Consider the following 14,951-nt stretch of genomic DNA (forward strand, 5'->3'; position numbering starts at 1 on the left):
GAGGGCTGAGCAGGGAGTGAGTGAGCATGAAAGAGCATTAACGTTATAATCAATACACATAAGCAGAACTCGCAATGGAAAAAATGCAATGCAACACTGCATGAAAAATAGTGACCGAGTTACAGTTGTAGTTACTCTCTTCGAAATGAACTTGTTACAGCTGCAGTTACCACGTTCAGGTACTTTAGTTACTCTACAGCTTTAAGAGAAAATGCCGAGCAAATGCAACTCCTATAGAAATGGTCAACGCAACAGTGTTTCGGGGCAATACGCTGTGAGCGTCTCTACGCATGAGAGAAGACAGTGAGAGGGAAGAGGGAGGGCGCCGCCGTAGCCAATGGGGCTTTCCGAGTGGAGTAACAGGGACAGGAGATATGCGCAGAACGCTTGGCCACTTGCAGAGCGTATTGTAGACATATGTTATCTCTCTTTGTTGGGTTCGAAAGAGTGCGGACGTGGTCGACCTTGTCAAGGTAACTGTGTCAGTACTAACCATCCATTACGCCGAAAGGTATATGCATGTATCATTTGCTACTGTCTTACCTTGGGCAGCAGAGGCCCCCTCGTCCAGAGCCCCGTTTCCCGGCAGCTGATCAGGGATTGTGCGCGTTGCGCGCGTTTCTCTGTTTAACCTCATCTTCTGTGCAGAGTTTCGCATGTTTTTGGGGCCTCGAAGAAGGCACCGATAATCCGGGCCCACATACTGAAGTCACACTATTAGATCAAAATATAGTTTTAAAAAAGGTGCAACTCCCTTTAGTATGACCCATTTACAGCTTTTGCCCCGTAAGTCACACGTGTCCCAATATCCCGAATTCCCGATCATATCTCGACATAATCGCCTTCTTGATATAATCGAGTTCTTTGAAGTATTTTAAGCAGTAGCAGCAGCGTAACCAGAGATTGTTTTTGGCAGGGTCTCGGATCTCGAGGGGTGTTTCTGAATTGCCGGATTAAGAAAAAGATTTGCTGACCAATATCGACGTGGATGGCGTTTTAAAACAGAACTTCGCTGCATAACACGCCCCTTGTCAACCATCATACCGAATGACATCATATATTCCCGTAACTTATTGAAAACGGGAGGCGTACTCCCTTCTGTGACATTTATGCGGTTACGTTAATTATCACAAAGTGGCGTATGCTCCGAGCTTGTCACAAATCAAGAGTGATAACGGCATTGAAACATTGAGAACTATAAAGAAAGACTAGCAGCATACAGCAGCAGCAGTTTTTTTTTTCTATAATCAAACTCAACTCAAACTCAACTAGCAGCATAAGTGCTCCGTCATACATAAACGTCATCTCAACCGAAGCCCTTACCTTACCTCTGGTCATTTGAGTTATGCAGCGTCTACCTCTCACCGTGCCTCTCACTTCTGCCGTAGTGTCAGTCGCCTGTGAAAGCGAATCTCAGAGACAAGCAGATGTCAGTGTAGCGTAATGGTCACCGCACTCGACCAGAGATCGTCCAGGCCAGAGAGGAGCGTGGTTCGGTTCCTGCTACTTTAGAAAAAATCTTCCCGGAAACAACACCGCAAGCGATGTTGCCCCGACGACCGTTTTACGGGCCGCGCATTCCTGCTACTGTCTGGCTTTTTATAAGACTGCCATATTTGAAACGTCCGATTCGTTCGTAGTCTTCAAAACATGTAACTAGCTAGTTTGCTTATGCGGAATACGTACATTCTCTTCTCGTTAGCACGACATACTCCTATTGTTGTGGGTTGTACTTCCTACCTACACCTTTGAAAATGAGCACAACGGTGGGAAATGGCGGCAGTGTTGACGTCGATTTCGACTGTTCTTGCCCGCTTGAGTAAGGGTCGAAGTATAGGCTCTATATTTACGTTATGGGAGTTCATGTAAAAATGCGTACTTTTTAAATACGTTCTAACTGATATCCAAACGTTTCTCCACACATTATCAATCACAATTTCGTCAATCAATATATCAATAAATTTTAAAATGTTTCATGTACCATATAAATGCATATTTCGGCCCAATATGGCTGCATAATATGTCGTATTTCGACGACATGCGAACAGTTTCTTAACATTTTTCGTCCCCTTTATTTCCCCACAGCTCACGTTACATCAAAAGGGGAGGTCATCGGCCCAAAACCCGTGTTGATTCATGCTGCGTAATCAAGATATTCGGCAAGAACTACTAGCATCCGGAATCAAGTTCTGAAAACGGAATGCTCAACAAGTGGTCAGCGAGTTCAAGTTGTGCTTGATAAAAAGAAGGGAATCAAAGTACTGCAATTTATGAGCGGCCGTTCTCGAGGCGCGTAGACAGCACAACGAAGAGCGTAGATGGGCTAGGTAGCTAGCTAAGTCGTCGGCATAACATTTAGCGACATAGTGCACATTTTCGCGGTACATGACTTTCTTAACTGGCAAAACAGAATCATCCCACGTAAAAACGCATGTAAATGTATAACGCAATGTATGTGTGGGCACTTCTTAAAACCTGAGTATGGCTATGGTGCATATTGCAATGATCACTTAGGAGTGCTTGAATGTGCACGCGTAAACGTACGTTCCGACTGTCAATAAGCACTGTGCACTTTCATTTGTAGAACGTTTTTTAGACAATTTGAAAGCTTCCGGAGCAACATTCCCGTGGCATCATAATATTTCTGCATACCTTGTGCATATTTAGACCTCTCGCGCCCCATACCTGCATGCATATTTGGAAAGATTTTACAAGATATATGTAAAAAGGTGGCGACACTCCCATAAGGCCGTGCGTCTTCAAATGTACTCCATCTTTTGACAGACAGCGCCATCCATCCGTTGTGCGGACAACTAAAATTGTGACGTCACAGTCGACGTCGGTTCACGTGTTCGCGCACTTCCGTTTCCCTTCCCTTTCCCCCTCACCCCGCACGCGCTTCGTTTTTCTTTACTTCTATCGCGACATCGAACAGTTGATTGAAGGCCGATGAATCGCCTGTTTGACCATGGAAGTAGCCCACTGAAGAGAGCAATGAAATACAAGACACAGAACACTTCGTGTAAGAGTGCACTGGTAACAAGTTTAATGACAAATCACCCATAGTAACATGACAACTAGTGCGAACATTGAGATGTTTGTGTGGTAGCCTGACGTTTACAGGATCCGCAATCAGTAGTATACACAAGGCTATAATGCACAACACAAGGCATTGTGTGGTGCACTTATGATGTCATAAGGGCCCTGCTCAAGTTTGGATTACGAGAAAGCTTTCAAAGAAGCTAGTCCACTGTAGCTGTCCAGTGATCACACATCACTGCAACACAAGGTCCACAATCTGTGACAGTGCACTATGTAACATATGCCACTGTTATGACATGGTACAGATCCCGACAAAAGTTTACGGAACACCAGAGCGCAGTATTTCTTGATCGGAGCGAGCACCGAGTGAAGTTATGAAAGAGGTTAAACAAATATATACAAACAGCAGTCCAACAATTACAACCTCAGCCTTGCAACTTGCCCTGTTGCTCTTGGATGCACTTCAGCTCTGCATTTTTGCGTCCTCGCGGATCAAAACAAACGCACTCGAAGAAAAGGACTGAATAAGTCAGCATACACTGTCAGAGAACACAACGTTGAAAAGTCTCGTTTGACCATAACTACGATTTCCCCGAGAGCTTAGACCAGGCCCCTTGGGTGGTAAGGAACCTGTCAACATTGTACTCAAAAGCGTCTTCACAGGTGTTAGCAAATGCGGCAATGTTCTTTCAGACTCTGCACGAGTTCACAGATTGTTCTTGATTGCTGACATCGCTGTAGATCTTTGTGCAGTTTTTCGTTGCAAGCCTGGAGTCTGTGCACCTTTTTCCGCATCTCCTGCAGCGTGCTCCTTGGATGTTGAAGTGCTGTCTCTTATTGAATCACATGCTGCTGATGGAGTCATTGCTCACCCGTGCCTATAGGAATGATGACAAAAGGAAGGTACGAATTGCAGTAACTGTGCCAACAAAGCTACTCGATGGGGGGCATACCTGCAACGTGGGTTGGTGGTCCTGATGGTACTTGTAGAACATTGTCAACTGCAGGTGCACAAGCCCAGCTAGAAGTTGTCCTGAAGGGAGGAGTCGTACGTCACGATGCTCCGTAATCTGCTGGGTGGTGAGACCTCCGTACCATTCCCTGTTGTGCAATGCAAGGTGATGCCACTGTTAACTTCAGGTTATGTCACTTTCTCATGTCAGTGTACCTCACTATCAGGGTGATGGTGATGGTCCTGAAGGGGTAAGCGTGCTGACCCAGTTCTCCCTGTATCACCTTCTGTCCCTGCAGTTTCACGACAGACGGGCCTGCTGGGCACCAAGATTATGGCATGTTTTCTGCTGTCCTCACCAATGCTTCTGCTTTATGCTATATGGTGTCAACATACGTCTGTACAACAATACATGCATTTGTTTTACTCCTTTTGAGGTCATGCTGATATAATGACAGGAACACAGAAAATATTGCTCATTTCTATGTTTTTTTTGTGTCTCCAGTACTTACCAGCCTATATGAAGAGCACTTAAAGGTCAGCTCCGGAGATACCTTGACTTCTTGAAACCGTAACAATATTCTGGAAGCCCATATCGAACTGTGTCTGAAAGCACCCTTCATTTCCACAAAACAGCCCCACATTTTAAATAATCGTAAATTAACCATTTCGAAACAGACATGGGGGCCGCCATTTTTATGACGGCAGCTGTTCACGCGGTCTATATCGCCGACGTAAGTGATATCAGTGTTCTTCAAGACTTCCCTCCCTCTCTACGGAGCATACGGGAATGTAAACAGGCGATGGTGGCAGGGAGCGTCTGCTCGATCGACGTAGGTTTCTTGATCGCATCGCTTTCTTAATATTTGGGACGATCTGCCAATGCTAAAACACGCTGTTGATACCACTTGTGCAGTTAGGATTCGTGCAACTATGCTGTCGCGTTCCGGCCAGCGGCAGACTGGCTAAGAATGCAATGAACGTCACGTATATTGTCAACGGAACTGTGCTACGCCTACATACGAAAGATATTTTTATTCGCATTGTAGGTGTCTTTGATAAAGTAAGTCAATTCATCGCTTAATTGAAAACTTCACTCTCTTATATAGTTACGGCTCACCACTGCTGTATCACTTGCGCATATCTTTCTCACTCTCGAATACGTTCCAGGCGTTTGACGTTACAGGAGCAGTAATCGCATTTCTTGGCATTATAACCGGGTGAACGAGTTGTGTTTGGCAACGCCATGTTATCGTATACACACTGCAGGTACTACGTACGTAAGAATTAGGCTTGAATGACAACCTTAGTGTAGATTCGCGATGAACGTATTTGCCGAAATTTTACACTGTCGAGAGAGCAAGCACCAGATAAAAGAACAAGATACTTACATGAGGGCATACGTGGCTTATGAGAGCTGAACAGAAAAAGAAAGGAAGGAAAAAATAAACGAACACAAAAATACACTGCACAGTACAAGGACACCATGCAAGTGTAATTATCAGGGATATCTTGCACCTTATTTCGGCTGGTTTACTAGTGCAGTGCAGCCATGAGTCATCACATTAATCAACCACAAAAAAAGAAAGAAAAAAAAGAGAAAAGAGATGAAGATGAGTTGCTTCCATATGTGAAAGACACCAGTATTACATCTGGATCTGCATGCTGGTTTCAGGAGCCGATTTACTTCTTGAATCAATGCACACCTCCACACATTCCACAGATACTGTAATTTTACACGTAACACTGAATATACCATAATTTTATTGAATACACAGAGATCATAAAACTATCTGACTCCCCCCATAATCCCTCGCAACAGGTAAACAAGCACACTGCAAGATGGACAGAACACAGGTGTCAGTTCAGGTGTTCTGTGGTAAGTCTTAGGTGCAGAATCAGGTCATTCCCCACAAACCAGTGAAAGGGGTTGCAACACCACCATCCCACATGAACATAAAAGCTTCTTCGTACCAATGTGTGTTTTACAAACCAACGTTGGAATAGAGTGTAGAAAATGGGCACCTTGAATAGCAAAGCTCAAGCAGCTCTGACGTCACAGACCTCAGGGCTATCAGTGGAATTGGCTGTATTTCTGAGGTCCTTGACATTCGTGCGTTAGTCAGGCATCTGTTCGAGAGCTTTTATCTCACGAAGTATGACACATGAAAAAAAAAAAAAACAGATTGATCAGCATTATGGAGCGCAATGCATGACGCACCCATGATGTAACAAACCACGTCTATGAAAGCGTCCCAACCCCTTTGATTTTTCCCTGGCACTTCATGTAGTAAAAATGGCTAAGGAACATGGAGTACCATTTACTGTGTGCTCCAAAATCTTGTGTTTGTTTCCCCATCCCCTACGCTTCTATAGAAGCCACCGATTAATGGCGAATGAAATGCCAAAAACTAAAACTCCTAGGTATGCGACTGTTTGTACATGTTCGCCGAAGCCCTTCTGCTGTCGACTTGCATTTAATGCCTTGCAGAGTTGTTAGCGTTTACTCATTCACTGTAACTCTTGCGGTGAGCCCCCCTTGTGTAGTCTCTTCCTTCTGTTCGGGGGCTCATGAACAGCTAAGTAGTATAGACATAGACTGTATAATTTTGGAGCGGCATAAGAACCGAGCGGCATAAGAACCGAGCGGCATAAGAACCGAGCGGCAGAAGAACCGAGCGCTATAACGGCATCTTTTTTCTAATCCAAGATGGCCGATTCTAAGCCAACACAATCCAGTTCTAAGCCAACACAAGCCAAATCCAAAGCCATCTGATTGGCCGCCATTAGCTCCGCCCACTTCACACGTTGATTGGCCCATGCTAAGCCTACTGATCTTTGATTGGTTGACCGTAGCTCCTTCATGCTAATTAATTGGCTCCGCCCCCACTTCACACGCTGATTGGCTCATGCTAAGCCTTGACTGAGCATTGGTTGGTTTACCGTAGCTCCACCCCTTCATGCTAATTACTTGGCTCCGCGCGCCCGTTGATTGGCCACCGCTACTGATCGCGCGTTGATTGGTTCACCATAGCTCCGCCCCCGCCCGTTTATGTTCATTACTTGACTCCACCCCGCCCCCACCGGGCTTCACGCTGATTGGCCGGCGCGACCGCTGATTGGTCCAGGCGCGGCGGCAGCGACCCCGCTGCGGCCCTATCTCAGATGTCCAAACTTACCCATCTGATTGGTCCATTCTAAGCCGGTCCGCGCACTCTCCCAGCCCCCCCATCTGATTGGCCGCCGCCACTGCCTTCACCGGCACCCACCAGACGGCCCGTTGCGGCCCTATCTCAGATGTTCAAACTTATACCGATTGGCCTGCCACCAGACGGTGCGCGGCGGCGGCGGCGGCGGCTTCAGATGGTTCTAACCCAATGTCTCTATCTCATACAACCAAACTTACCTCGTGCCACCAGATGGCGCGACTCAGGTGCATCAACTCCACGCGGTTCCGCTTCGAGGCGTCACACGAGCGAGAGAACTTCGTCGAGATGTGCTGCCACATATTGCGCTCCCGTATCACCGCAAGCAAGTTGCGGGAAATCATACGCGAAATCTTGGACGAGTACCTGTCGGCTTACAGGGAGCAATCACTGCGCGAGCTTCAGGAACTATGTCAGGAAGAAATAAGAGTCCTGGAGACGATCATCAATCGCTCTAGGAGCTATGGATGAAAATAAAGATGCATCACACCTCGGTACACAGTCTGCTCGAGTCCACGATGCGCATGCAGTTCCAGCACCCTGCTCGAATTCTCATCTCCGGCGCGTCCATGTGTGGGAAGACGGTGCTCACGCAGAATATAATGAGACACCCCGAATTATTTAGCATTCCACCGCAGAAGATACTCTACGTACGAAAGTATGCAGCCGGCTGGGAAAAGGATTTCGACGGTGTGGAGTTTATGGACAGGATACCCGCAGATTGGGATGAGCGATATCCCACTCTCATACTTATTGACGATCAAATCACGGAAAAGGGGGTTCTATCGGAGGTAGAGTCGCTGTTTGTACGTGGTAGCCACCATAAGAATGCGTCCGTGATCCTGATCACACAAGCCTTGTTCTATCACAATGCCGCTTTTCGAACGATATCGCTGAACGCCAGTTATATCGTATTGTTCCGGAACGCGCGGTCCGTACAACAGATCGAAACCTTCGGACGTCAGGTATTCGGGAAACAGGGGCTCTCCTATTTTCTCGACGCATATAACCAGGCGACGGAGAAGGCGCACGGTTATTTAGTTGTGGATCTGCACGCGCAAACACCTCCCTCTCGTAGCCTGCGAACGGGTATTTTACCGCACGACCGGCAGTTCCTGTTTACGCCCGTGAAATGACGGCCGATCTTAGAAGACATCTCACGCTCCTCAAAGTATTGGCCGCCAGCAAACCGACGCACCGCGCAGAGTTACTTAAAGAGCTCAGCTGCGACGACATTCGAATCCTTTCGGAAATCTGTCTGAATATTCTACGCGGAAATATCCCACTTTCGACGGAACTTCATAAAAACCTGAAGAAACACAAAAAAATCCTCCGCTTCCTCGCCTACAAGTCACTTCATAAGTGCCCTCGGCAGTTGAAGAAATATATTAGGGGACAACGAGGTGGTCTCATTCCCATACTTCCACTGCTCCTCTCAGGGCTATCAAGTCTCGTGGCGGGAGTCGCCGGGCGAGCGATATCCAAAGCCATCGGTCATGGCTCATAGAATAGAAATAGGTGAAGTTCTGAAATCTAACGATTCGGACGATGTAAAAGTGGGCAAAATACTGGAAGCCCTCTATTACTTGCTGAAGCGAGCTCACTATCATCCTCCTCCTCCTCCTCCTCCTCTGGAACCTGTCCATTCGGAGCCCGAACCAGAACCCAATCCATTCGATTTTAATCTTCTACCCTCCGGCGTTGATAAAGCACGCGCGAAATCTGTGCTAAAAGAATTGAAGAAAGTTTTCACCTGGCAGGCAGATAATGTGCTAGTATATAGAGGGAAGCGAATCAATCGCTCAAACATTGTGGCTCTCGTGAGCTACTTAGCACGTCGTAGCGCGCTCATCAAGAAACCCCGCTGGTACAAAAAAGTATCAAAAATTATAAGCGCTCTGAAAATACACCGCATTGCTCGCTGGAGCAAATATAGGGCCCTATAGAAAGATCAAGGAGAAAGGGTTAGGTGGAGTGGATCGGTACCGACGTTATCACAAGCTCACGCGCGCAGAAGCCGTGGAACAGCTGAAAAAAGAAGATGCTTACACCCTTCACAAGCCAGTGAAGAAAAAATTTAAGCGGCGCTCCATCATCGCAACTCACGTGCGGGATTTATATCAGGCAGACCTTCTGGATATGCGCAAATATCAGAAATTTAACAAGGGCTTCAGGTACATCCTAACGGTCATAGATACGCTATCGAGGTACCTGTACATGGTCCCCATTCGCACAAAGCGCCCGCAAGACGTAAAGAAAGCCTTCCAACGAGTTTTCCGTCACGGAATTCCGAAGAATTTGCTCACGGATCGCGGGAGCGAATTTTGGGGTTCCCCCGTTCGTCAGTACTTTCAGTCGCTGCTAAATCACTATAGCACACAAAGCGGAATGAAAGCGGCCTCCTGTGAACGCGTGCAGAGAACAATTAGGGAAAGAATAGCCAGGCATTTCACTAGTACGGGGAAGTTTAATTATATCAACGCGCTGCCGAAGATAGTGGCCGACTATAACGACTCGGTACACTAAGTCACGGGCGAAAAGCCGAAAAACGTGAACGCCGGAAATGAAGTAGCTCTGTTCAACAGATTGAATCGTAAGACGACCCCGCGCGAGAGCAAGTATAAATCAGGGGACCAGGTGAGGCTCGCGTTAGACCGCGGCGTGTTCGCCAAAGGCTACGATCAAAGGTGGACGGCCGAAGTGTTCGAGGTGTCACGAACGAGAAAGACCGATCCGCCCGTAGTGTACGTGAAAGATTCGACGGGAAAAGAAATACTGGGATCATTCTACGAGCAGGAGCTGCAGCCAGTCCACCATCTTTCCTCGTACGATAAGCGACTCATATCCGCGGTGATTAGAAAGAAGAAAATTAACGGGGTATTGCACTACTTGGTTCGTTGGTTCGGATACGCCAAAGATCACGATTCTTGGGTGCCCGCCAACGATGTCAGAAAATGAATTTTACGTGTATCTGCTCTCGAACGCCAGCATGGACCTGTACCCGTCCAACACGTTGAATGACTTCACGATCGCGTTAGATAAGCCGCTACACCTGGATGATTCGTACGTCGTCGGTCTAGAGGGATTTTCCATTCCCAACAGCTTCCTGAACGTGAACCAAGCGCCTGATAACCTGATAACGCTATCAACGGAGAAGTGGCAAACAAAACAGCTCACGTTCGAAGACACGGACACGCTACTGAATAAAATATTCCCCGAATATGGGATAGAGTGGACTTACGAGGAAGATCACTACGTGTTTAAGCTACCGTCGCGCGTGCGCTCGGTGAAACTAATCGACAGACCGCTGCATCTCGCCTTTGGAATCGTCGACATCGATGGAGATCACCGGGAGGGCGGTAAAGTACGCGCCGTCCCAAACGTGTTACCGCTCGCGGAGGAAAGAGCCGTTATGATGCGAGTTCGCCGGGTGATAGTGATCAATAACGATCTAATTTTAGAACCCCGATCGCTCATTACCGACACATTCAACGAATTCTTCAGAGCGACGAACGATACAGAATCACGGGTGGAATACAAAGACAACACTTACTCGCTCTCTCTCCCGACGAATTTCAACTTGTCGACCGAGTTCCTGGACCTCATTCAGGTGAAGCACATCCACGTTGAAGGATCCCGAAAGCACATCACGTGTAATCCCATAGTGAAGACGTACCGCATCCACATAAACACTCAAGAGACGGAAAGTCGGCGCATTTCACTTCCACCGAATTACTACGAAACACCCGAAGCTCTCGTGAGCGCCATCCATGAGCGTCTGCAGCCGGAGGCTTCCCTCACGTACGATGCATGGGCGAGGAAGTGTTCGTTGAGCTTGCGGGAAAACGTGTCGCTTACATTATCCGATTACTTTGCGTACCTACTGGGTTTCGGCGCCAAAAACCGTATTTACGGAAAACGATACGGGCGTCGACGAAGTGACCATAGATCTTCCCATTAACTGTATTATGATATACACGGATCTCGTCACGCCCTCCGTAGTGGGAAACGGGCGGCATCCGATACTGAAATTAATTCCATTCGTATACGATAGAACGAAAGAACAACTGAGTTTCAGCTTTCTACCCGTTCAGTATTTTAAGTTAGTGCAGCGCGAAATTTCCTCAATCACCGTCTCCATACGCGACGACACCGGTCGCAAGCTACCGCTACAAAATCGCGGTAGATCGACGCTGACGCTGCACTTTAAGCATGTACACTAAAGCGGTACCAATCTACGGATTTGGCGTTCCGACGGTATACAGGTCGCACCTGTACCAGAGGGGAGGCAATTTCTTTTCTCAGCTCGGGCGTTTCGCTATTCCACTCTTTAAACGCGTATCGCCCTACTTAAAAAAGACGGCTGTTGCGGCCGCTAAGCGCGTGGCCAAAAATCTGTCGGAGGGAGACTCTTTCTGAAGTGCGCTTAAAAGATCGGCGAAAGATACGGGCCGTGAAATTCTCCGCGACCTCGGAGGGGCTGGCGGGCGAAGAAAGAGGAGAAAACCGGACGTCTTCGACGGCATAAATCACGCTGGTTGCGCGGCCACAATTTAGTTGCGAGATGGACACGATTAACGTCGTACATCCCGACACTCCTCTGTTGGATAAGTCGGAAACACAGTTATTTTCCGTGCCGGGAACGCAGTGGCATATACTGAAGGGGGAATATGAGGTATTCTACCCGGTCGCTGACATATCCTCCGTCATAGAGTTCCAGCTTTCGAATTTGGGGCACCACTATCTCGATTTGAACTCCGCGTACATAGTGACGAAAGTCTGCATCGTACGTGACGATGGTTCGCTACCGGAAACACAGGCTGGCGATCGGACGTCTACGACGAGGTCTACCCCGTCAACGCGTTCGCCAGCTCGCTTTTCAAGAACGTAGCCGTCTTCTTGAATCAGACCATGATTACGAATAATGATTTGTATAGCTATAGAAGCTACTTGGATATTTTGCTTCACGCCAGCACCACGGAGCAAAATACCGTGCATGAAGCAGGTCTGTACACGCAAGAAGAAGCGCGTCAAACGGAAAACAACATTCGCGCTCATGGACCGACCGAACGATACAACCTCACACGTGGCGGCAAGACCATCGACCTGGTTTCCAAGATCAACTCGGACATTTTCCTGCAGCCTAAGCTACTCATATCGGGAGTGGAAATTAGGCTTGTTTTTTATCAAGGCTCCGACGCGTTCCGCATTATGAAGACCGATCAGGAGCAGCACACGCATAGAGTGGAAATCATGAGTGCCACTTTGTACATAAAGAAAATCACCGTGTCTCCCAGCCTATTCCTCGGACACGAAACGGAATTGCAGAAGCGCAAGGCTCTCTACACACTGGCCGGAAGTGAATCGCGTATTCGTTCGCTACCAGTTGGCAACCTGGATGCATGCCTGGAAGATTTATTTCCTGAGAAGATACCGTCTAAGGTGGTGGTCGCATTCGTGCCCACCCTAGCCTACCAGGGAGCATTCAATCGGGACCCGTACCGATTCGTGAACTGCGACATTGAGTCGGCGACGCTCACCGTGAACGGGACGCAGCGAATAGACACGTTCGACTTCAGCAATAACCTGAACCACCGAAGCTACTTCAACCTCTTGGAGCAGCTGTGTGAGAAGCACGTCTCCTACGAATACGACCACTACGTTGGAAACAAGTTCCTACTGTACTACGACCTGGATCCGGATCAATCCTCCGTCCACCTGTCACCGACCAGGCGTGGAAACGTTCGTCTGCAACTCAAGTTCCAACGTGCCTTGGCCGAACCCACGACCGTATTGATACTGTCCGAGAGTGTGCGAATTATGTCCATCGATAAGAACAGGAACGTCACACTGGATTAGCGATGTTCGAGCAAGATATCGAGAGACTCCTGAAGTACAACGATTACACTTCGGCACTCTTCCGCGGTGTATACGCTCGAGACGATCGTCTGCCCGCACTGGATAGACCGGGTATGATCGTGGTGAACACCGATCGGCGACAGCAAGCTGGGGAGCACTGGATTTTGTACGCGAAAATGAAGGATGACCTCATCTACTTTGATTCCTTCGGATTGCCGCCCATCGAACCCGAGCTGAAACGCCTCACCGTCGACGAATATAATGATGTCTGTATCCAAAGCCTGTATTCTCCAATGTGTGGTGTGTACTGTTGTATTGTGGCGACATTGTTGGCGAAAGGGAAATCACTGAAGAGCATTGTATCCCTGTTTTCCGATAATCTCGCCGCTAATGACCTAAAATCAATAAAGCTGCTAGAAAAGTTGTTTGTCGCTTAAAAACGCCTGGCGTCCTTTATTCTCTATAGCTCCCCACAAACTACACTTGCTTAGTCAATGAATACGCGCTATAGCTCCCTATCATATCATTCTATCAATAGAGCTTCCCATCATATCAGCCTATCTTCCTAATCCATCACAACAACGCAACATTTAAAATCAGAAATTCATGTATTTTTATTTTTCCCGCTGATTACATATGGGACGCGGACTTTCGTCGCGGTCACTTCTTCGCGTGAGTAAAGATGATGTCGGGCGATGCGGCTCTTTTACCATCCCCGAATCTCTCCTTCTTGTCTAGTTTCAGATCTGGTAATTCTCGCATTTCTTGCAAATCTTCATCCGTGAGTCGCCTAAAACGACTGGGTAGGTACACCTTCACGCGTTCATCGTTGTTCATCAGGAGTTCCACGTACACGGACTCCCCATAGATAGTGTCCACTTTGCGTAAGTCCAACACGTCGAGCTTTTCGTTGTTTGGAACAATGCTCATTTTCTGAATGTCTCCATCACCGGGTTTCTTTAGTTTATCCAGCTTCTCGACAATAGATGACATATCTCTCAGTGCAAGTTTCTACGCACGCCAAATGAACTGAAAATGAGGACGACTATTACCTAACTTTCCTCATCTTGAAGACAATAGTGAAACATACCTTTCTCGTTGTGCGCTTCACGAGGAGTCGACCGACGGCTTCACAGACCTCAAATGAGTTGTATATATCGCGACTTTTATATAAAGCACCTCCGGAGGAGCGCAAGGGTGGTGCGATTCTGTTTACACAATCACACGGGAACAGCATGTGATATATGATGCGCGCGCGAAGGACATTTGGAAACTGCATAAGCGAACCCTTTTGTTTTTGGCGCTTGTTTCGGCAATGAGCTGGTTGGCTCATAGGGATATTTTCCTTCAGATAGACTTGTCTCATCAAGCACAACAGTTTACTTTTGGTTTTAATACGTGTGGCCTCGGAAAACATGATTTACGTGGTGACCCAGTTTCTCGTTACATCACCTTGACGCAACATTTTTTTCGCTAGGGCCCGCCAGGATGGGTGGAAGTGCGTTTTTGATATTAAACAGATGGCACCGTCGTGTTGGGGCTTGTCTCAAGGTGACCCAATTTCTCGTTACATTACCTTGACGCAACTTCCCCGAGAATAAAACAAAGCTCACCGTTCTATAGTATAAACTCATTTCGGCCATGAAGCGCATTTTGATATAAAACAGGCGACCCCAACGTGTTGGAACATGCAACCGACTCAAGGTGACCCAATTTCTCGGAGAAGACCTATTTACATTACCTTGACGCAACATTTTCTTCGACGGTGAATGCTCACCATTGCGGCCGCGCGCGCGCGTTCTGATATTAAACAGATGGACCCCAACGCTGCCTCATCCTCGAGGTGCCACATGATTTACGACCGCGTGGAAACAAGCGAGCCCCGACGTGTT

General features: G+C 47.6%; 1 protein-coding gene across 1 annotated transcript in view; it reads right to left on the bottom strand.

Annotated features, from left to right (window-relative positions):
* The window catches only part of LOC135383626 (uncharacterized), a 38,087-nt gene extending 37,469 nt beyond the window's left edge, over positions 1-618 (bottom strand). Inside the window, exon 1 of the mRNA XM_064613014.1 lies at positions 544-618. The gene's annotated coding sequence lies outside the window, so the exon portion shown is untranslated. The remainder of the gene's footprint in view (positions 1-543) is intronic.
* Between the last annotated feature and the right edge of the window lie 14,333 nt (positions 619-14,951).

This window comes from Ornithodoros turicata, chromosome 2 (assembly GCF_037126465.1).
Source record: "Ornithodoros turicata isolate Travis chromosome 2, ASM3712646v1, whole genome shotgun sequence".
Lineage (NCBI taxonomy): Eukaryota > Metazoa > Arthropoda > Arachnida > Ixodida > Argasidae > Ornithodoros > Ornithodoros turicata.